Source organism: Cervus elaphus, chromosome 29 (assembly GCF_910594005.1).
Source record: "Cervus elaphus chromosome 29, mCerEla1.1, whole genome shotgun sequence".
Lineage (NCBI taxonomy): Eukaryota > Metazoa > Chordata > Mammalia > Artiodactyla > Cervidae > Cervus > Cervus elaphus.
The window spans coordinates 26,289,381-26,314,107 of record NC_057843.1 but is presented as its reverse complement, the minus strand read 5'-3'; the positions used below and the strand labels follow the sequence as shown (position 1 = coordinate 26,314,107).

General features: G+C 39.7%; 1 protein-coding gene and 1 long non-coding RNA gene across 3 annotated transcripts in view; both read left to right on the top strand.

Annotated features, from left to right (window-relative positions):
* Positions 1 to 24,727, top strand: part of SH3GL2 (SH3 domain containing GRB2 like 2, endophilin A1) — a 215,692-nt gene that overhangs the window by 76,368 nt on the left and 114,597 nt on the right. The window contains exon 1 of one of the 2 annotated variants that reach the window (XM_043891237.1): positions 15,426 to 15,539. The exons of the other annotated variant lie outside the window; for it this stretch is intronic. The gene's annotated coding sequence lies outside the window, so the exon portion shown is untranslated. Of the gene's footprint in view, positions 1 to 15,425; positions 15,540 to 24,727 lie in introns of those variants that run through there. 2 annotated transcript variants of the gene reach the window in all.
* LOC122686120 lies at positions 6 to 22,852 on the top strand. Its single transcript, XR_006338624.1, has 3 exons — positions 6 to 139; positions 15,564 to 15,569; positions 22,839 to 22,852. It is a non-coding gene; the product is annotated as an uncharacterized LOC122686120 (long non-coding RNA).

Below are 24,727 nucleotides of genomic sequence, written 5' to 3'. Positions count from 1 at the left end.
GGAGAAGGAAATGGCAACCCACTCCAGTATTCTTGCCTGGAGAATCCCATGGACAGAGGAGCCTGGTAGGCTACAGTCCACAGGGTCACAAAGAGTCAGACACGACTGAGCAACTTCCCTCTCTCACTCACTCATGGTAGTATAGACATAAGGTGTTTTATTTTATTTTTTAGGTTATTTCTTTTTTTTTCATTTATTTTTATTAGTTGGAGGCTAATTATTTTACAATATTGTAGTGGGTTTTGTCATACATTGACATGAATCAGCCATGGAGTTACATAAGCAAAATGTGACTGTTCCTAGGGAATGGCCATGAAATAAAGGTTAGTCATTTACCTCAAAGAGAAATATAATCTAATAAATTTAAGCACACTGAATTTGTATTTCAGTTCAGCTTTTTTTAGTGCCTACAATTGCCAGCCACTTTATGTTGACAATGAGTATATTATGTGATGAATAACACATAATCCTGCCTTCCAGGTGCTTCTTGTCTTATCGGAGACAAAAATGTATGAATAGGCCATTTTAATAAAATATAGTAACACTGTGATAAAGGTATGTACATGTGACCAGCTGGAGAATTGGGGGCAGGAAAGCAGAGAGATGTAAGGGGCAGATGGCCCTCAAAGTCCCCCAGTGTCATCCCATTCAGAGGTGAGATCTCTGGCAGGAGGTCCTCACACGGCATGCCTGGGTAGGCTATTGTGGTTGACTTGGTATCTGATGTTAGCGCCTCTACTTGTGCCTTTAGGCAAGCTATTTGCCACTCTAGGTGGTTTCTTCATCTATGGATTAGGAACAGAAGTAAAAATACCTGCCTTAGAAAACAGTTATAAGGACCAGAGAGCTAATGTGCTTTGTGAACAGGGAAGCAACCTACACATGCTGTTAGCTAACATTCTTGGCCCTCACATAGTGACTTGAACTAATTACTTAATTTCCCTATAGTTTGTATTTATTGTGTGCAAAAGGGGATAATAATAGTTTCTTTGATGTAGGGTACTTGTAAGTGTTAAATGAGTCACAATATGTAAAGCCCCAAGACAGTGTCCAGCACACAGTAGAAATTGGATATGATTTTAATTATTATTCTAGGAACAGAAGAGGTTGACCCTACCCCTCAGTGATTATAATGAAAGATTTTCAGCATGCTCATTTTATAGTGCTCTCAACATGGAGATTCCACGTGATTTTAATGGCTTAATAAAAACTGTGTGCTGTTGGACTGCTGTTACAGATGAGCATCCAGAATTGGATTAACTAACTCCAGGTAGGATGTAAGAGGTGCTTCCCGTAGTCTCGCTCTTGAGGCCGAGTTGTCGGGAAGTGCCTCTTTCTGGTATTCATACCATGTAGTCTACTCTGGCTGCAGAAAGTTGGTTTAATGAAGAGTGGTTAAGATGCTGCCCTTTTAACAGTCATTTATAAATTGTTAATGAAAAACCTCAGTCTGGAGTGTCTGGTGCTATCCCTTCAGTAGGCCACTTATAAGGGAAAAAAACCCTTTCCTTTTTTTGTGAGGGCTGTGTAGCGTTGATGTTTGAAGTCAGTTTCCTTTGGATACTTTTTCCTTTTCTAGGAAAAAAGTAAAATCTACGTTTATTTTGTTCAGACAACCACAGCAAGGTGAGTAGCCATTTCTGATACCTTTTCTTTTTTCAGTAGCTAATTATAATGCTTCCTCTTTGTCTGATTTCTTTTTGTGGCATGTTTTAATTCCCCCCACCACCACCTTGGGATGTCTAACAAAAGTTTTATTTCATCTGAATTTCACTGGATCATCACACTGGATGTGTGAAAGAAAATGGGCTTATAATAACAATTAATAAAAAATAGTACCAAACAACATTGCTTATTAAATGTTTACTATTTATACCATCCACAGTGTTAGGCATTTTAATGTATAACCTCATCTAAATCATTTATGAACATTGTGAGATATGCCCCATAGCAAATGTTTAAAAAAATACTGGTTATTTATTTGAAGGTTGCTTGAAGCTGCATTAATGTGACTGAAGTCCTCCAAGCTGTACCTTGACATCAACACCCCTTACCCTACCAAAGGACTAGAAAACCTACCAAGAGAAACGAGTCCTTTAAATTAAGTCTTCCCATCTCTGGGAGCTCCTGCTGAAAATGCAAATATTCCTAAGAAGTAACTGATTAAATAGGAAATCAGACATGAGATTATCTTCCTTTGAGTAAGAATAAAGCCAAACAAAAGCTCAAGTGACTTTTCATGAGAGACAGAGAAAAGATGATGGAAATTATCTTGTTAGTGGTAGTTCCTAGGGAATTAACTGGAGGTAGAAGAGGGTCCTAGGGAGGGAATAAACAGTTGCAGGGAAGAAGGGAAAGGGGAGAGGGCAGGAGCACCTCCCTGTATATACATTGTGATCCTAAATTATGAAGGAAGGCCCTGTTTGGCTCTGATCCCTTCCCCAGACAATGCTTCCTTCTCTTTGGTCCTCTAATGTGTGTTCCTGGGATGACTCTCAGCCCCACGTGCAGGATTAGCAGTAGATGCTGCAGCTGTAGGGTGGGAACCATTACATCTATTTTTGAGATGCCTGGTAGGTGTGGAGAGTGGAATGGAGTGCTCATGCATGCTCAGTCATGTCTGACTCTTTGTGATCCCATCCATGAACTGTAGCCCACTAGACTGCTCTGTCTGTGAAATTTCCCAGCCAAGAATACAGGAGCAGGTTGCCATTTCTTACTCCAAAGGATCTTCCCGACCCAGGGATCGAACCCATGTCTCCCCTGCGCTTCCTGCATTGCAGGCAGATTCTTTACCACTGAGCCACCAGGGTAGTTATCCCTGGAGTTCCTGTTAGCCCCTGAAGTAAGTGTGGTGTGTGTGTGTACATTTTCACACCAACACATTCTGTATGCCTCTGGGCTGGAGAGAGGTTTATGAATGAGTAGAGGTTCAGAAAATAGAATAGTTCATCTTTGGACTCTAACATTTAGATTCAGGGAGAGAACTAGTCCTAGTTATACAGAATATTGTATTTACATGTCCTCTTGTATTCAAGTTAGAAACTGGTGCTAAAATACAGAAATAAGTGTACTCTCAGGGTTTATGATTATGTTATCAGATATAATTCAAATTTAGTGTTATTTGTTTGATAAAAGTTAAAATTGGCTTACTTTAGAGGCACAAGAATCTGGACCGTGACCTCCAAGCTAAATAAAAAGCCGAAGTCAAGAAATACCTTCTAGTTTAATATTCAGTGCTTAAGAGTCCTTCATCCCTACTAAAACTGGAAGACACAGAACTGATTTTTTGGTATGTCGGGTGAGAATCTACTAGTCTCTGACTTGCTTGCCCCAGTCTGCAGACATGGAGAATGATAACTGTTCTGAGGTGGCTACAGGGATCAAATGAGGCAGTATTGTGGAGGTGTTTATTAAACAGGCTTGAAATATGACTGCCATTTCTTAGGTATGTTCAGTTCAGTTCAGTCACTCAGTTGTGTCTGACTATTTGTGACCCCATGAACCACAGCACGCCAGGCCTACCTGTCCATCACCAACTCCCAGAGTTTACCAAAACTCATGCCCATTGAGTCAGTGATGCCATCCCGCCATCTCATCCTCTGTCGTCCCCTTCTCTTCCTGCCCTCAATCTTTCCCAGCATCAGGGTCTTTTCAAATGAGTCAGTTCTTCTCATCAGGTGGCCAATGTATTGGAGTTTCAGCTTCAACATCAGTCCTTCCAATGAACATCCAGGACTGATCTCCTTTAGGATGGACTGGTTGGATCTCCTTGCAGGCCAAGGGACTCTCAAGAGTCTTCTCCAACACCACAGTTCAAAAGCATCAATTCTTCAGTGCTCAGCTTTCTTTATAGTCCAACTCTCACATCCATACATGACTACTGGAAAAACCATAGCCTTGACTAGACGGACCTTTGTTGGCAAAATAATGTCTCTGCTTTTTAATATGCTGTCTAGGTTGGTCATAACTTTCCTTCCAAAGAGTAAGTGACTTCTAATTTCATGGCTGCAGTCACCATCTGCAGTGATCTTGGAGCCCCCCAAAATAAAGTATGCCACTGTTTCCTCTGTTTCCCCATCTATTTGCCATGAAGTGATGGGACCAGATGCCGTGATCTTAGTTTTTTGAATGTTGAGCTTTAGGCCAACTTTTTCACTCTCCTCTTTCACTTTCATCAAGAGGCTCTTTAGTTCTTCTTTGCTTTCTGCCATAAGGGTGGTGTTATCTGCATATCTGAGGTGATTGATATTTCTCCTGGCAATCTTGATTCCAGCTTATGCTTCCTCCAGCCCAGCGTTTCTCATGATGTACTCTGCATATAAGTTAAATAATCAAGGTGACAATATACAGCCTTGACGTACTTCTTTTCCCATTTGGAACCAGTCTGTTGTTCCATGTCCAGTTTTAACTGTTGCTTCCTGACCTGCATACAGATTTCTCAAGAGGCAGGTCTGGTGGTCTGGTATTCTTAGTTATGTCGGCAACCTTATTTAATCTCTCTGAGCTACAAGTGCCTCGTCCATTAGAGCCCTGTTTGTGGAAAGAACATAGTGAGAGGAGGTATGCACAATGCCTGGCATACATTGAGTGGTTTGCCATTTGGAGATGGTTTCTTTGACCAGAACTTGTCACATTTGAAATAGCTGCTGACATGTAAGCATCAGAAGAAATCAGATCTGGCATTCTTGTCCTTGTGTCTCTGACTGGCTGCTTAAGCTGTGGGCCCTTTGGGTGGGACCACTGCTTCTAGCTGATTTATACCTTCCCTTCTCATTCACTTACACTGTCTAGCTGATTGTGTAGGCATTTACTGTCTTGCCAGTAAATGGAGGTTTTGATTAGACAGTATGTAGCATCGAGTGTAACAGTTGGCATTTATCACATGTTCCATCAGTGTTTCCCTTTTTCTCTACTAGGCCACTGATGATGTAGTGATAGCCCAGGTTTAAACCATGTGATTTCAGCCCTGAACTAGAATCTATCTCAGTTGCCTGGGTCACCTGAAAGAACCACTTGACTTCTCTGAATCACAGTGTTCTCGCAAGTAAACTGAAACCTTTGGACTGGTTGGCTCTCAAGGTTTCTTCCAGTAGTGAACTTCTGAAAAGTGGTATATACCACACTTAAAATTCCACAGGGTGTTTGAAAAAATCTTGTATGATATCCTATAAAGAAAATGGTGAAGTATAGTTTGTGAGAATAATCAAGTGAAATTAAAAGTAGCTGGAAAATGATGTTCAACATAGTTGGTAATCCCAGTCTGACAAGCTGAAGAATAGGCCCTGTACTGTGGAAATTTCTATTCTTGATTGGCTAAAGCTGATGAGGGCAGGTCCATCAGTATAGCAGCTCATGTGAAGCTGAGAGTGACAGTCAATGATGGAACACAGACCCAGGATGGAAAGATATCTTTATAGAATGGAGCAGTGGACTGTAATTGAACAAGGATAAATGGGCAGTGGTATAATCTGGTGAAAAATGAACGGCAAGGGTAAAGATGGGGAAGAGAATACCTTAAAAGCAGGTGGAAAAGAGGCAGGGTTTAGATGGAATGCTAAATCTTGAGGGATACCATGACCATCACTGTGTTATACAAATAAAATATTAGAACCTCTATTCATTTCTATTTAGACAAGTATCTTTTCAAAATATCTACTTTTTGTATGTGGACTTAGAGAGTAGGACTATAATACATGAATAAAAAACATTTGGATTACATGCTTTTAAAAAAACTAACATGAGAGGGTATGATCAAGTTTGGCAATTACTGAATTGTAAGCTCTGCTTGTTAAGAGGTAACATAGTATTGTGAAAACTATAGCCTTTGGAGTCAGATATTCTTGAATAAAATTTTTGACTTTCATACTTCATGCTTATGGCCTTACATAGGTAACATAGCTTCTTTGAGCCTCACTCTCATTAAGTGTAAAAGTGTGTTTTGGAGCACTTTTCTAAAAGATACTTTGGGATGGTTACAATGAGATGATTTTCTTACTGTCTTTCAGCTACTGGTTTCTAGTTTGATACCATCATGTTGGGAGAATATAGTCTGGATAATTTCAGTTCTTTTCAACCTGTTGAGGTTTGTTTTATGACCCAGGATGTGATGTGTCTTGCTGAATATACCTTGGGTGCTTGATAAGAGTGTGTATTCTGCTGTTGTTGTGTGGTGTGTTCTCTAAAGGTCAATTAGATCTTGGTGGTTGATGTGTTGTTCAGTTCTCTATCTCTGCTAGTTTTCTATCTAATTGTATCACTTGCTGAGAGTCTGATGTTGTAGCCTCCATAGTGAGATGATTTTTTTGTAAAGTGCTGGCCCTCGTGTGCCCAGAGTAGTGAGTATAGTACACCTCATAGAAGAGAAGGCTTTGTTGTTGTGGTTCAGTCATTAAGTCTTGTCCTACTCTTTGTAACCTCATGGACTGCAGCATCCCAGGTTTCCGTGTCCTCCACTATCTCATGGAGTTTGCTCAAGTTCATGTCCATTGAGCTGGTGATGCTATCTAACCATTTCATCCTCTGATGCCCGTTCTCCTCTGCCTTCAATCTTTCCCAGCATCAGGGTCTTTTCCAGTGAGTTCAGTTCAGTTCAGTTCAGTCACTCAGTTGTGTCCGACTCTTTGCGACCCCATGAATCACAGCACGCCAGGCCTCCCTGTCCATCACCAACTCCCAGAGTTTACTCAAACTCATGCCCATTGAGTCGGTGATGCCATCCAGCCATCTCATCCTCTGTCATCCCCTTCTCTTCCTGCCCCCAATCCCTCCTAGCATCAGGCTCTTTTCCAATGAGTCAACTCTTCGCATGAGGTAGCCAAAGTATTGGAGTTTCAGCTTCAGCATCAGTCCTTCCAATGAATATTCAAGGTCGATTTCCTTTAGGATTGACTAGTTTGATCACCTTGCTGTCCAAGGGGCTCTCAAGAGTCTTCTCCTGCACCACAGTTCGAAAGCATCAATTCTTAAGATGCTCAACTTTCTTTATGGTTCAGCTCTCACAGCTGTACGTGACTACTGGAAAAACCATAGCTTTGACTATATGAATCTTTGTGAGCAAAGTGATGCTCTGCTTTTTGATACACTGTCTAGGTTTGTCATAGCTTTCTTTCCAAGGAGCAAGTGTCTTTTAATTTCATGGCTGCAGTCACCATCTGCAGTGCCTACATAATATTAGGTCTCCAGATATTTGCAAAGCTGCCTAATAGGAAACAGTGGTTGCCTCGCTGAGCAAATGCAAAGAAACCACAAGGGTAGGGTTTTTGATACCATACAAGGGAATTGTTCTCATCTTACGGCTTCCCATGAATTTAGTATCTGAACCTGTCACCATTAGCTCTCTAGATTTATAGAAAGACTATCACGTCTTTTTCCTCCTCATGGTTGTTGAGCAAACTTGAATGCCAGAACTTCCAGTTTCCTCTCTATAAAATGAACTGGGTAAGTTATTTTTCTTGCTTTTAGTGGTTGTTGGTCAGATGTTCAAATATTTGGCCCTCTTTTTTGGACACATTTGTTGTTGTTCAGTTGCTCAGTCATGTCTGAGTCTTTGCGACCCCATGGACTGCAGCATGCTCCTTTAGTACGTACAATTAACATGTCTTCACGTTTCACAGTAGCACATGTAAAATTATATGCTTTCTGTTCTTTGATCAAATCCTTTCTGAATAAACTTCTTGGGGAGGATATATTTTAATGTGAAAGAAAGGAGTTAATATGTTAGGTGACAAAAAATAGCCACAGGCTTTATAACAAAGCAGTCATTCTTGACAGTTACGTTTTGTCTCTCTGTGCCTCATTTTATGGAGAAAGTTGTCAACTTCTTTGGTTGCTTATTCCACACTGGAATTAAGGGAAACCAAAGCAGCTAAGTATTTCTTGGTGTCAAAAAAGACACATAGATGTGATTGCTGAAATATCAGCATTTAGTGATAACCATACCGGAGCAATGCAATTATATTTCAGATGGATCTCTTTTTTTTTAATTTTTATTTTTTTTATTAGTTGGAGGCTAACTACTTCACAACATTTCAGTGGGTTTTGTCATACATTGATATGAATCAGCCATAGATTTACACGTATTCCCCATCCCGATCCCCCCTCCCACCTCCCTCTCCACCCGATTCCTCTGGGTCTTCCCAGTGCACCAGGCCCGAGCACTTGTCTCATGCATCCCACCTGGGCTGGTGATCTGTTTCATCATAGATAGTATACATGCTGTCAGATGGATCTCTTTTAAATGGCATATTGCTGGAATTAAAAAAAAAATCCAACTGAGAATTGATCTGTTAGCTGGTGATTTTTGTATAGGACAGATGCATCAACTGTGATAGCTGTTATATTGAGATTTATTTCCTCAGTTTGTTTCCTCCATATTCTATTTACTTTTGATTTTTCTCTTTACTATGTGCTAATGCTTTTTCTTTTTTATTGCTTCTACGATGCAGGAGATCCAGGTTCAATCCCTGGGTCAGGAAGATCTCCTGGAGAAGGAAATGGCAACCCACTCCAGTATTCTTGTCTGGAAAATCCCACGGATGGAGGAGCCTGGTAGGGCTACAGTCCATGGGGTTGCAAAGAGTTGGACATGACTGAGCAACTTCACTTTCTCTATTTATTATATGGATTAAATTTTTTCATGATTTCCCTTCTAAAGGTTTGGAATGTCATGCATTTTATTTCTATTAGGCTTTAATTTTAACCTATATGCTCCAATTCATTTTACAAAAGATAAATTTGGCTTTTAGCAAAGTTGTGAATCAAGGAAATAGGGATTCTGATATCAAAAAACACGAGCAGTAAGTTCATAAAGATGGATTTGTTGTTGTTATGTGACTGCAATCTGACATTTTGTAGTTACTTGTTAATTATATTCTCATTAATGGTTCTGGTGAGTGATCCATCATAGAGATGTGAAGGCTGATATAAATCTACTGTGAGATGATTTAATCCATGCCTTGGCACTGCAGACTTACTGTTAATGCATCTGTGATTAAAGTGAAATTGCTCCCAGTGGCTTAACTTCAGTTAGAAGATGAAAACAGTTTACAAAGCAAAAGCAAAAATAAGCCTGTCTGACGAAACTGAAAAATATCTATTGGAATAGCATGCATTAAAGACTCACCATTTTACTTATGAAATGAACTTTTTTTCAGATATAGAAACAGACACTCTACCAACCAACATCTCTTGGCTATAGTCACCACCTGTTGCAGTTTTAAATGAAAGAGTGCTAAGGGAGAAAAATTCTGAAACAGAAATTATGGCTATCAGTAAAAACAAAAAGTCCTTTGCAAATGGTCTTTAGTTTTAGCCTTCCTGTATTCATATGAAAAAGCTTCCATTGAATTTGCCTAAATGAAGTTGGTAGCAGTTAAGGAGTAGCCATTGGGAACACTGTTATTAAATCTCTGGTTAAAACACTGATATTGTTTTTTTTCTAATCTCTTATAAGTAAACATGAATTCCCATGAACATGTTAGCAAAGTGGGCTTCCTATTACAATTTTTCTTGCCATAGGTAGTATCTAGAAATGTCTGATGGAAAACATGTCAAATCAAGGCAATTGTGATGTGGAAATTGGCTCAGACTCATGGAATTTTCGGTTCTTGGCTTGCCTTGCATTATTGATCCTGAGATGTATACACAATATTATATGTCTTGGCTTTAGTTTTTTGTGCTTTAAAAAAGGAAATTATAATGAGTTTGAACTCTCATGATCCTGAGGGAGTTCAAGGCTCAGGAAAGTTTTGCATTTAAATACATTATATATCAGTTCAGTTCCATTCAGTCGCTCAGTCGTGTCTGACTCTTTGCGACCCCAAGGACTGCAGCACACCAGGCTTCCCTGTCCATCACCAACTCCAGGAGTTTACTCAAACTCATGTTCATCGAGTCAGTGATGCCATCCAACCATCTCATCCTGTGTTGTCCCCTTCTCCTCCCACCTTCAATCTTTCCCAGCATCAGGGTCTTTTCCAGTGAGTCAGTTCTTTGCATCAGGTGGTCTCAAAGTATTGGAGTTTCAGCTTCAGCATCAGTGCTTCCAATGAATATTCAGGACTGATCTCCTTTAGGATGGACTGGTTGGATCTCCTTGCAATTCAAGGGACTCTCAAGAGTCTTCTCCAACACCACAGTTCAAAAGCATCAATTCTTTGGTGCTCAACTTTCTTTATAGTCCAACTCTCACATCCATACATGACTACTGGAAAAGCCATAGCTTTGACTAGATGGACCTTTGTTGGCAAAGTAATGTCTCTGCTTTTTAATATGCTGTCTATGTTGGTCATAGCTTTTCTTCCAAGGAGTAAGCGTCTTTTAATTTCACGGCTGAAGTCACCATCTGCAGTGATTTTGGAGTACAAGAAAATAAAGTCTATCACTGTTTCCTCTGTTTCCCCATCTATTTGCCACAAAGTGATGGGACTGGATGCCATGATCTTAGTTATATGGAAATATATTCCATATACACATTATATATGGAAGTATATTAATGTCAAATATATGAGAAACAAACTTAATTGGCAAAGATAGGTAAAATGACTGACTCTGTGATTGTATAGAAAATTCAAAAGTGCTTTTTGGGAAGAGGCAAGAAATATTTTCGGCTACTTCCATGCATAACATTTCTTTCCTAATCCATCTTCTTTTCCCTTTAATTCTCTCAACTCTCTAGAGAACAGTGACATTTCAGGGGGAGAATGATTCAAAACACAGAGTGAGGTTTAAGATTTTCTCTGCTTGAAAAACAAATGTTTCTCTTTCTTTGCTATAATTATATTTTAAAGAAATTGATAGCTTTTGAGTAACTTCTTATTTTAAAATGATGTCAAACTTACAGAAACATTCAGTGATTAGCTTAAAAACCTACTATACACACATTTTACCAACTCACAAAAGTTTAACCATGTGCTATATTGGCTTTATCGTTAGTTCTTTCCTCTTGTATATATACTGTTTTTTTTTCTGAACTGTTTGAGTTAGCTGTAGACTAACTCTTGTGTATTTCAATACATACATCCTAAGAACAAACACATTTTCTAACATAACCTTAGTACACTGATATGAATGAATACATATAAAATTTTATCTATTGTCCCAATAATGACTTTTATAGCATTTCCCCTAATATTGGATTCAGGATCCATTTGTATGAATAGTATTTAATTGTTTTGTCTCTTTAGTTTCTTTTAATTTGGAACCATTTTTCATCCTTACTTGTTTTTCATGACCTTGGTATTTTTGAAGAGTACAGGCAAATTATTCTTTAGAATGTACCTAAATTTAGATTTGTCTGATATTTCTTCATATTGTATTTATAAAGGATATATTTTTGCTTGTTTATTTATTCATTTACTTATTCACTTGTATTTTATGAGCTCATGGATTCTTAGTCAACGGTTTGTAAACTGCTAATACCAATATTGACTTTTGTGCTCAAATTCTCCCAAATTTGGCCAAAGGGAGCTCCTTCAACCTGGATCTTAGCCTTTTGACATGCCCTCATCATAATTTGAGTTATTTTCTAACTTTCATGCATAGCATAAAGTTCGAAGATAGTTTTTTCCCTTCTCTACTTCAGTCCTGTAATCAGCCAACTCACCAAGGAAGTCTACTTCATTTTATGGGAGAATGATATTTAGATCTTGGTGCTCGGTGTGTTCACTGCTACCAGGGTGTCATAACTTTTAGGCCCTCTTGGAGCTCAAGGCTGGAAAGAAAGAAAAAGAATCTATGGACAGATATATTACATATAATGTGTGTATACATATATACATGGGATATACACATGCAGCTATCTGTCCATCCATCCATCCATCCATCAAAAACCATGAATTCTTACTGGAAACATCACTTTCAGTACAGTGCCACAGAATTCTTTCTGGCATTTGTCCTTTGTGTATTTATAACTCAATCACTAACTGTGAAAAACCTGGCTTCCAGTATTCTCAATATACCTACTTACGTCAGTTCAGTTCAGTCGCTCAGTCATGTCCGACTCTTTGCGACCCCATGAACCACAGCAGGCCAGCTCTCCCTGTCGATCACCAACTGCCGGAGTCTACCCAAACTCATGTCTTTTGAGTCAGTGATACCTTCCAACCATCTTATCCTCTGTCATCCTCTTCTCCTCCCACCCTCAATCTTTCCCAGCATCAGGGTCTTTTCCAATGAGTCAGTTCTTCACATCAGGTGGCCAATGTATTGGAGTTTCAGCTTCAATGTCAGTCCTTCCAATGAACACCCAGGACTGATCTCCTTTAGGATGGACTGGTTGGATCTTCTTGCAGTCCAAGGGACTCTTCAAGAGTCTTCTCTAACACCACAGTTCAAAAGCGTCAATCCTTCAGTGCTCAGTTTTCTTCACAGTCCAACTCTCACATCCATACATGACCACTGGAAAATCCATAGCCTTGACTAGACGGACCTTTGTTGGTAAAGTAATGTCTCTGTTTTTTAATATGCTGTCTAGGTTGGTCATAACTTTCCTTCCAAGGAGTAAGAGTCTTTTAATTTCATGGCTGCAGTCACCATCTGCAGTGATTTTTGAGCCCCCAAAATTAAAGTCAGCCACTGTTTCCATTGTTTCCCCATCTATTTGCCATGAAGTGATGGGACCAGATGCCATGATCTTAGTTTTCTGAATGTTGAGCTTTAAGCCAACTTTTTCACTCTCCTCTTTCACTTTCATCAAGAGGCTCTTTAGTTCTTCTTCACTTTCTGCCATAAGGGTGGTGTCATCTGCACATCTGAGGTTATTGATATTTCTCCTGGCAATCTTGATTCCAGCTTGTGCTTCCTCCAGCCCAGCGTTTCTCATGATGTACTCTGTGTATAAGTTAAATAAGCAGGCTGACAATATACAGCCTTGACATAACCCTTTTCCTATTTGGAACCAGTCTGTTGTTCCCTGTCCAGTTCTAACTGTTGCTTCCTGACCTGCATACAGATTTCTCAAGAGACAGGTCAGGTGGTCTGGTATTCCTATTTCCTTCAGAATTTTCCACAGTTTATTGTGATCCACACAGTCGAAGGCTTTGGCATAGTCTATAAAGCAGAAATAGATGTTTTTCTGGAACTCTCTTGCTTTTTCGATGATCCAGCGGATGTTGGCAGTTTGATCTCCGGTTCATCTGCCTTTTCTAAAACCAGCTTGAACATCTGGAAGTTCACGGTTCACGTATTGCTGAAGCCTGGCTTGGAGAATTTTGAGCATTACTTTACTAACGTGTGAGATGAGTGCAATTGTGCAGTAGTTTGAGCATTCTTTGGCATTGCCTTTCTTTGGGACTGGAATGAAAACTGACCTTTTCCAGTCCTGTGGCCACTGCTGAGTTTTCCAAAGTTGCTGGCATATTGAGTGCAGCACTTTCACAGCATCATCTTTTAGGATTTGAAATAGCTCAACTGGAATTCTATTACCTCCACTAGCTTTGTTCATAGTGATGCTTCCTAAGGCCCACTTGACTTCACATTCCAGGATATCTGGCTCTAGGTGAGTGATCACACCATCATGATTATCTGGGTCATGAAGATCTTTTTTGTACAGTTCCTCTGTGTATTCTTGCCACATCTTAGTATCTTCTGCTTCTGTTAGGTCCATGCCATTTCTGTTGTTTATTGTGACAATCTTTGCATGAAATGTTCCTTTGGTATCTCTAATTTTCTTGAAGAGATCTCTAGTCTTTCCCATTCTGTTGTTTTCCTCTATTTCTTTGCATTGATTGCTTAGGAAGGCTTTCTTATCTCTCCTTGCTATTCTTTGGAACTCTGCATTCAAATGGGAATATCTTTCCTTTTCTCCTTTGCTTTTCGCTTTTCTTCTCACTGCTATTTGTAAGGGCTCCTCAGACAGCCATTTTGCTTTTTTGCATTTCTTTTTCTTGAGGATGGTCTTGATCCCTCTCTCCTGTACAGTGTCACGAACCTCCGTCCATAGTTCATCAGGCACTCTGTCTATCAGATCTAATCCCTTAAATCTATTTCTCACTTCCACTGTATAATCATAAGGGATTCGGTTTAAGTCATAACTGAATTTTTTAGTAGTTTTCCCCACTTTCTTCAATTTAAGTCTGAATTTGGCAATAAGGAGTTCATGCTCTGAGCCACAGTCAGCTCCCAGTCTTGTTTCTGTGGACTGTATAGAGCGTCTCCATCTTTGGCTGCAAAGGATATAATCAATGTGATTTTGGTGTTGACCATTTGGTGATGTCCATGTGTAGAATCTTCTCTTGTTGGTGTTTGCTATGACCAGTGTGTTCTCTTGGCAGAACTCTGGTAGCCTTTGCCCTGCTTCATTCTATACTCTAAGGCCAAATATGCCTGTTACTCCAGGTGTTTCTTGACTTCCTACTTTTGCATACAATGAAAAGGACATCTTTTTTGGATGTTAGTTCTAAAAGGTCCTGTAGTTTTTCATAGAACTGTTCAGCTTCAGCTTCTTCAGCATTACTGGTCAGGGCATAGACTTGGATTACCATGATATTGAATTGTTTGCCTTAGAAATGAAAAGAGATCATTCTGTTGTTTTTGAGATTGCATCCAAGTACTTCATTTGGGACTCTTTCGTTGACTATGATGGCTACTCCATTTCTTCTAAGGGATTCCTGCCCACAGTAGTAGATATAATGGTCATCTGAGTTAAATTCACCCATTCCAGTCGATCTCAGTTCACTGATTCCTAGAATGTTGATGTTCACTCTTGCCATCTCTTGTTTGACCAATTCCAATTTGCCTTGATTCATAGACCTAACATTCCAGGTTCCTATGCAGTATTGCTCTTTACAGCTTTGGACCTTGCTTCTATCACCAGTCACATTCACAACTGGATGTTGTTTTTGCTTTGGTTCTATCCCTTCATTCTTCCTGGAGTTATTTCTCCACTGATCTCCAGTAGCATATTGGGCACCTACTTACTTGCTCAATCCTTAAAAAAAGGATTTTTAAAATTTCTATTCTGTGAAAAGTGAAAGTGTTAGTCGATCAGTTGTGTCCGACTCTTTGTGACCCAGTGGACGCCAGGTTCCTCTGTCCATGGAATTCTCCGGGCAAAATGACTGGATTGGGTTGCTATTCCCTTCTCAGGGGAACTTCTTGACCCAGGGATTGAACCCAGGTTTTCTGCTTGTAGGCAGATTCTTTAACATTTGAGCCACCAGGGAAGCCTAAATATTTTTTTTTTTTTAGAATTTCTAACCTGTACTACCATGGAAAAAAAAATACTCACTAGAGTTCAGTATTTGTTAAAGGTTCATTTTATCTTTAGACTGAAGGTATGTAGTGAAAGTACCACATTCAAAAGTTACTTGGGCTTATTCCTTTTTCCTTTATTCAGTGTAATTATGTTCTTTATTTGAAATACCATTGGGTCATATGTTTCTGTTGTATTCCATTTTAGGATCCCTCTACTCATGCTTGCTGATTTTATTTACTTGAATATATCAAATACTAAGATGGATTCAGAAGTGCAGGATGTACTCAGAAGTGTCACAGCTCCAATTCTTTTCACCCTGTTCACATCCTAGTTCCTAGTACCTGTAAGTAACTACAAGTGCCATTAGATTCTGGTTTATCTTTCTTTTATTTCCTTTTGCAAGAATATGCACATATATTTTCCCATTCTTTCATGCACACAAGGTGATATATGGTATATATTTGTGAACTTTGCTTTTTTTACTGAAAAATATATTCTGGGTCATTACATACCAGTTCTTAGGCACCCTCCTCATTCTTCTTTTGCAGCAGCATAAATGCTTCCCTGGTGGCTCAGAGGATAAAGAGTCTGCCTGCCAATGCAGGAGATCTGGGTTCGATCCCTAGAGGAGGAAATGGCAACCCACTCCAGTATTCTTGCCTGGAAAGTCCCATGGACAGAGAAGCCTGGTGGTCTACAGTCCATGAGATTGCAAAGAGTTGGACATGACTGAGTGACTAACATTTTCACTCTTTCACTTTCAGTATTGTTCGTCTGGATATCACATAATTTATTCAGCCAGTTTCCTAAATATTTGAATTTTGGTTGTTTCTAGTATTTTGCAATGAGAACCAATGCTGCAGTGGATAACTTTATGTATATATATTTTCATAACGTTAGAGGTGCATATGTAGAGTAGATTCTGGGAAGTGAGGTTGGTAGGTTAAAGGTAAATACATAAGTAATTTTGTTAAGTATTGCCAAATTCCCCCTGGCTATCCCAGTTTTCATTCCTAACAGAAAGGTATGAGAGGGCCTTCTGCACAGTCTTGGCTAATACCTCATGGTAACTTTTCTTTTCCAGTGATTTTCTAGCTTGAATGTGGAGAAACAGTTGTTTTATATCCATGACGTGATTTTGTCTAATTAAACCTGCCTTTTGAATTGTAAATGAGCCATCAAGTAGCATGCCCTGTTTTCCCAACTTCAGTGCTATTTGCGGTCCAATTTAGCTTGGAAAATAAAGTGACAGAATCAGGTTTTATTCCTCTTTTATCTACTCAAAGCAGTAGGACTTCTATGTACTTTGAGTGGTTCTCAAACTTGAGAGGGCATCAGAATCCCTGGAACAAACTTGGGGCCTCACCCCCAGAGTTTCTGATTCAGTAGCCCTAGGGTGGGGCCAGGTTATTTGCACTTCTATAATCTCAGATGATGCTAATGCTGCTGATCTGGGGACATTTTAAAAGCTAGTAGTTTGTATTAATAGAGTGATTTGTGGAGTATCTGAAGGAGGTTGTTAGATCTTGTGATTCACATTAATTGAGTGATTGTATGGAAGAGAAGTCATCATGTCTGTATTGCTGAAAAGACAAGATATCTAACAGATCTTTAAATCTTGGTACTGAAAGGAATGGAAGAGTCCAGCTTTAAGTCATCCATTTATTGAATCATATGTTTATTAATAAGATGTATTGATTTTGAGCTATATTTGCTAGAAAGTGAAAGGGCTTCTATCTTACATATTGAAGAATGTTACTTAAGACAAGTTAATTATATTTTCTAAGATTATTCATTAAAAAAAAGTCAAGTCCTTGACTTTAGGACTTTTTGATAACCTTAGCAGTTCTGTGCCTCTTTCTGCACATAATTGACTTTTATTGTAGTGGAGCTGAAAGTTAAAGCTGATGTTTAATTTCATGAGCTTAATAATAGCCTTTATAACTGACAGTGACATCGTCCTTACCTTGAGATAAATGTGGCTGTTTGTTGAAACACTATTTCTTTAGGTATTTATCTTTCCTCCTAATAACTGTTACCTCATCAAAGATTGTACCTGTATCTTTACTCAAATGAAATTACACCAATTAATTTAAATCAGTATAAAATTGACTTGAAGGTATTCATGGACTAATTTCAGAGCCTAGTATGTCACAAGAGACCTAATAGGAAACTGCCCTCTATAATCTGATGTTTTATTTTGCCCTGAATCTACTCTGCCATGTGAAATAGTTATTTAAAAATATGTAAAAATGTAGATACTGACTTTTTAATTTTACTGTGAAGGTAATACATGGAAATTGGTTTGGCAATAGTTAAAACTGGGAGCAGAGAAGGAAAATCTGAGAAATATTGGTTTCTAAGCAACTGAACACATAATATCAGATCCATGTACCACTTGCTTAATGTTAAGTTTCCTGAAGTGTAAATAATTGATTGAACAGAGATGAAAACAGCCATTGTAGTCTGCTGAATTCTATTGGGCTCGTTATGGTCAGGTTAGTGAAAAGGATGGCTAATTCTCCAAGGAGAGGAACCCACATACAATTCTGGCATATATGTGGATCTTGCAGATTTGGTGGACTTAAGTAGGCATTTAGTTTTCAAGCTTTGATTTCATAACTGTGGGAATCCTGAGCTCTTAACTCATCAGGAGGTGAATGAACTGCAACAGAGCCTTGGACTCTTTCCCTTCACATCCTTCATATAGAGGGCCTAAGGAATGATCATTTAATAAACGATGCAAAGAATGATAAGCCTTACATTCATCAAACCCTGTAATAACTTTCACTTCTAATTCTCCCTCTGATATCTCTCTTGTCACTCTAGAAGCTTTTCTTAGTTGATTTCATCTATGCTTATGGTTTTAATTCTAGTACTTAAACACATGATTTCCAAGTATGTGCCTCCAGTTTTACTTTATAGAGAATTTAGACTTGTATATTCTAGTACGTGCTGGACATCTTAACTGTGAGTCAAACTCAAAATGTCCAAGAAGGAATTTATCTCTTACCTACCTTCTTCTCCAGAGAATACTACTGTGCCTGTTCTGCTCTGTTCTGTTTGGAGGTGATACCTGGGAATATAATTGTGCTTTTTAATCTCTCCTTACTACCCTTTACATCCAGTCATTTGCCATAGCCTGCCAATTCTTTATCAATACTTCTCCCCAATAAGTCTACCCTCTCTTCTCCTATAGTCTCTCACCTTGACCTTGACTGTTCTACCTGTCACTGGGTGTGGCCCTCTCAATCTTCTGTATCTTATATACTGCAACCGTAATCGTTTAGAAACAGAATTCTGACCAGTACTGCCCTTTGAACACCTGGATGATGCTTGGTCACCAGTGGGATAAAGCCGAAACTCCTTATAGCCCACTGTGATTTCACTCTTGCCTGCCTCTCCAGCTAAATATCTTGCCATTCTCCACACATCCTTCAGAATGCAGCAGTTCAGAACTGCTCTCAGTTCCCTGGATACCATGATGCTTCACACATCCTCACTTGTGATCATGCAGGCTTTTCTTACTGACCTTTTAAACCCCTTGTAATACTTTTGCTTTTAAGACTTTGCTGTGGCTCCTCCAGGATGCCTTCCTTGATTTCTCCGGCTAACTCAGCTACTATCATCTCAGATTGTCTGTTGATTTTTCTCTAAGGTCTCCACAGGGCACGCTATGCATGTCTCTATAGTAGAATCTTGTTCACTTTGTTGAATTCATCTTTAAGTTCCTTCAGTGGAAGCTCTTTGTTTTATTTCTTCTTATATTCCCCTTACCTAATAAAGCTTCTGAAATCATTACAGACTGATTCACATCCTCTTGTGAAGATGTGCTGAATTAACTTCACAGTGGTAGCAAGGAGGATCTTTGTCTTTTCAGTGACAATTTGGCGTCCTGACATCTTTGGGCATTTATTTAGGGTGTCGATTGCTGCATTCCAAAACACTCCAAAATTTTAATGCTTAAAACAACAAACATTGTATTTATTCATTATTTTCTTAGAAAACTTTGGACACCTGAACGGGCTGGGCTTGATTCGATGTTTCTTTTTTTGGTCTCGTCTGGGGTTACTCAGGTATCTTCGTTCATTTGATGGTTTAACTAGGGCTGGGTGGTTTAGAATGAGCTCATACACTTATCTGACAGTTTGGTGTTAGCTGTCAGCTCTGCCTGTCGCTCGTCCTCAGAAGAGATGGCCCAGGCTTCTTTACATGGTGGTCTCAGGACCGCAGCAAAGTGAGGGGAAGCTGAAGGTGTGTAAGTCACATGGTAGTCCCTCTGTCCAGTTTTAGGTTAGAGCAAGTTGTCAGGGGTCAGACATGACTGAGCAACTGAACTGACTGACTGAAGTTGTCAGGCCAGCCCACGTCTTCGAAGGCATGGGGAAAACTGGGGAATAGCAGCCATGTCACATTGCAGAGTAATGTGTGTTCAGGGAGGAATTTGTGACCTTTTTTTTTTAACCATTAACAGAGTATTCTTTGTTAGAATTGACTGCTCTACTTTTTGAATTATTTTTTCACATTCTCTTACTTCCATGGTAGTTATCTTACATGATTTACATCTTGTACATTTTACTTTAGTTAAGTAATTCTTTTCCCCTTGCATTTAGGAAGAGCATAATAAACACTGTTTCATAGTGAATACCAGATTGGTATTGGCAGCCTTTCAGTAAATACTTAGCGAGTGAATTATCTTTTTTTCAATTAAGAAATATTTCAAGTATACAAAGAAGTAAGAGAACAATATAATATATGGCTGTCTACCTACCACTCTGAATATCTTTCCTGAGATAGAAATAGTGGTGTGAACTGATAGCTAAAATAGCATTGCCTGTGCAGTTACATGTGATTTATAATAAGATATTGTTGGCTGACTTGAAGGTTATTGTGGCTGCACCATGCTGGGTATCTTAGTTTACCAGTCGGGGACCAAACCTGTATCCCCTGCAGTGGAAACAGAGTCCTAACTGCTGAACTGCTAGGGAATTCCCTGACTTGGGCTTTTAGCAACCATTATGACCTTGTTTCAAAGAGTGAATGAATTCAAGCTCTCCACCTTGCAAATTTGGTTGAGTCCTCTTTCAAAGCTGAGGAAATAAGCCCTACATGTGAATATTATAAGCATTTGGATAATGTCAGTATCTATCTGAAGGAATGAGCTAATTACAGAGTTCTCTAAGTTGTATAGAGGTTATTTTCTTCCCTGGGATTTCAAAATTCTTTGCTACAAGAGACAGAAAGTAGATACAGGTGCTTTAAGGGTATAAATGCTCTGCCTAGCACTGTTATTTGTTTATACTGTAATACCTGCTAAAAATCTAAAGTTTTAGTTGTGTATTGGATTGGCTTCACAGATGACCAGTAAAACCCAGTAAAAATCCTAAGGCTTTTAGTTGCATATTGAGTTTATTTCATGGAAGGTTTTTCCCAGAGTACTTAGAAGCTGTGTGTATATATACCATAGGGAGTTGGACATGAGGAAAGGGAGAAGGTTAGGTTAGAAGAAGGCAGAGAAATACATTGTAGTGTAGGGATTGTGGACACTGTTCAGTTCACTGTGCCCTGTGTTCTATATGAAAGATATAAATCCATAAATCCTTGAAGTTAATTCCTCATCTTAATCTCTGGTATCTCTCCCTCTCCTTTTTCTATCCTGTCCTAACTTTACTCTAAAAATAATTAAGTATTTAGAATTATTATTGCCAAAAATTTAAGAAGCATATCACAGGCCTCATTGCATTTTCTTCCTTAATAAATAATTATGCATCTCTAAAAATGACATTTTCCTGCATAGTCTCAATATCATTTTCACGACTCAGGTTTGTCCTCTTAAAATGAGAATGATGATTCCGCCTGCATCCACAGTGAGATTGTGGCTAAGTGGGTCTAAGACATAACGGGCTTCCCCAACTCGCTCTCCCACCTTTCCTGGCTGCCTCTCCGTCGTCTTCCTCTCTTTCTGCCTTCCCGCTTCTCCCTGAGTTCTCTTACTGGCTTTTCCATGTGGTGTGCCCAATATCCTAACTTCTCTGTCTTGGTTCCTTCCTGAAGTGACTGACGGAAGCTGTTGCAGCACCAGGGCCGCTTAGAGAGGTCACAGGCCAGTGCCCCATGAAAAGCATTCCGAGAGGCCACCCGCATCTTCATTTGCCTTCAGGCACCCTGTAAACTTAGGAATTTCTGCAGGGGTGAGCATGAGCTTTTGGCTTCAAAGTACCCATAGTTATATTCTGACTTGTTCTCTGAAGATTTCAAAAGCTTTTTTTTTTTTTTTTTGATTCCTGAAAAGCTACATCTGTGCTCACTTGTGCAAACTTTGGAATCTGTTCATTGTTTTCTTTTTTGCTCATCTCCATGTTCACATTCACTAAATAATCTTGGCTTTACTTTATGTTTGGCCTTTATGCATTCAACATGGATTGGATCATTTTCCAGTGATGCAGTGCTCTGACATCCTGCAGGTGATATTTCAATGTTGCTATGTCTAGTGAATGTTTTGAAATAGTATCAATTAGCCTTCAGCAGTTTCTAACCTTCCACCAAGCACTTATTTTGGGGTCTACAGAGTTTCCCTTAATGTATTAAGTGAATGAGTTATTATTTTATACAACTCATACCAAATCTTTTAGCCACCTCTGCTTTTACAAGCTGAGGAATCTAAAAGTAGCTACATTAAAATGAACAACAACAACCAAAAAAGAAGCTTATTATAGAAAGTACCACAAATCATTTTTTGTAAATGCTTTATTACTCTTAAACATAAGGAAGGAGAGGTAAGTGGCAAAACGTGTCTCTGTGTAATCATAGGACTGGAAGCCTGCTGGCTCAGTGGTAAAGAATCTACCTGCCAACGCAGGAGACACAGGTTTGATCCCTGGGTGGTGAAAATCCCCTGGAGAAGGAAATCTCAACCTGCTCCAGTTTTCTTGCCTGGGAAATCCCATGGACAGAGGAGCCTGCAGGCTGCAGGCCATGGGGTTGCCAAGGGTCAGACATGACCGAGCACGCACATGAGCATGGTAGGGACAGTGACGCTGAGTGTCACCCGTGTGATATTATCAATTCATGCTTCTGTTCTCTTTTTCTTTACTCTCTTTGTATTGTTCTCTCTCAACTTACCTAAAACAAAAACAAAATCACACGTTATTTCTACACCTGCTATATCCTTTCCTGTGATATGTTGTGTTACCAGAAGGTCTCATAACTCTAGAATAAAGGAAACTTGGTATTAAATGGAAAATGATATGTTCCTGCAAAAGTCATCTGGGTTGGATCAGTTCTAAGAGATAGCCAAGGATAGAATAATTTGAGGGAAATAAAATAGTCTTGGATGATGTCATGCTGTGGTGTGCTAAGTCGCTCAGTCATGTCTGACTCTTTGCGACCCTGTGGACTTTGGCCCACCAAGCTTCTCTGACCATCGGATTCTCCATGCAAGAATACTGGAGTGGGTTGCCATGCCCTCCTCCAGAGGATCAAACCTAGGTCTCTTTCATCTCCTGCATTGGCGGGTGGGTTCTTTACCACTGGTGCCACTTGGGAATCCCTGTATTGGATCATAACCCAAATTTAATAAATAATTCATGAGTTCATACTAATATAAGTTAATAATGGAATAAATTAATACATGGAGGAAAAGAGACAAATATCTCATGCTGAAGACTTCCAAATAATCTATGTTCTCTCCTCTAAAGGAGAGGGCATGTAACTCCTCACTCCTTAAGTATGGGCTACTCAGCCTTCCTTCCAAACCCAGCAGTATGACAGAGGGCTGTGGGGAAACCTGACAAACACGGTCTGAGCTGGGCGATTGGTTCCTATTCACAGTATCAAGTTATGTTAATAATATGTGCCTTTGATGTGTTATGATGAAAATGGCAGTTAACCTCTGTGGGAAATCCACAATGCAGGCTGATTATAAGAAAAACGTCCAGTAGAGGGGCATTCTGTCATATTCCTGACCAGCAATCCTTAAGGCTCTCAAGATCATCAAAACCAAAGAAAAGTCTGAGAAACTGTCACAGCCAAGGGGAGCCTATAGGGACATGAAAACATGTGGTTATGTGGTGTCCTGGATGGGATCCTAGAAGGGAAAGAAGAGTTACTACATTTCAAAAGGAAGGAAATCTGAATATACTATGCACTTAATTAATAATAATGTATCAGTATTGTCTTATTAATTGTAACAAAGGCAGCATGCTAATATAAGGTATAAGTAACAGGAGACAAACAGGAGGCACCCTGGACCCTCCCTCAGCCTTTCCTGACCACAGCCTTAGAGCCTGATCTGGCCTTCTCTCCTCAGTTCCCAGTGTTAGCCCTGCCTTCTTTAGCGCTGCTCCAGGGGCACTGGCCTTGTTGGCCTTTCCTGAACACCTCAAGATTCTTCCTGCGGTAGAAGCTTTCACTGGGCATTTCCTCTACCTGGAATCTCCCCCTCCCCCCCCCCCCCCCCCCACACACATTTTCACGTATACTATTCTCTGGATTCTGGTCTTTTGGCAAATATCATGTCATTAGAAAGCCCTCACCTGACCATCCTACTTAAAGGTGCAGTCTGTACTCTCAAAAGCCGTGTTCTTTTTCTTCATGGTACTCAGTGTTTCCTGAAGTGATTTATCTGTAAGCTTTTCTATCCACCCCACCAGACCTTAGGTCACATTAGGTCAGGAACTTGGTTGGCCATACTTAGTCCTGCGTCTATAGTTAATACTAGACCAGCGCTTGGTACATGGTAAGTAGGCATCTAGTAAATATCGAGTAAATGAAAGAATTCTCTAATTCTACTCTTTCCTTTTCTGTTAATGCATGCACTGTATTCCCCGTGCCTCTCATAAAAATTGTGCTCTGCTGTGCATTATGGTTTTGTATGTACAAGACATCATTTCTCTCCTAAATTGCTACACTGCAGCAGTCGTCTGTCTCTGATGTATCTCCTATTCCCATGGTATCTAGCTTGGTGCCTGGCAGGAAATTACTGCTCAGTAGCTATTTATGGGATAAATATTTGTGTCTGCTTTGCATCTGTCTTATAACTGCTTTCAGCATTGCCCAGTGGGATGCCGCAGGCACTGCAGAAGAAGTTAGACACATCTGCTTTGCTTGGGGATGTGACAGCTTATCTCCTTGCTGTGATGTAAGATGTAATATGAACTTCTGCATGCTTCAGCTCCCTGGATTTTGACCTCTTTCTCTTTGGTCTTGGTTTCTGCTGCATCATATGTGCTCTTTAGAATCAGAAACATCATTTTAATTTTTTACCAAGGCCCTGGTTTGTAGAAACCCTGTAGGTTGCCAGCTCATCTTGCCAGTTACTGTGGTTATGAGGTGCCTGGCTCCTGTGGCCAGCTGAAGCTCACGACAGGTGTCAGGGCATCTGTCTGGGGAGGAAAGTGAACACTGTGAATGTATCCTGTGGCTTGCAGGAGGCAGTCTGCCTGGTCAGAGATGGACTCCCTCCCCACTTCCTTCTTAGCCCCTGACTTTTATTAAGAATGACAGGTCAAGTGCCAGGCACTGAGTACACTT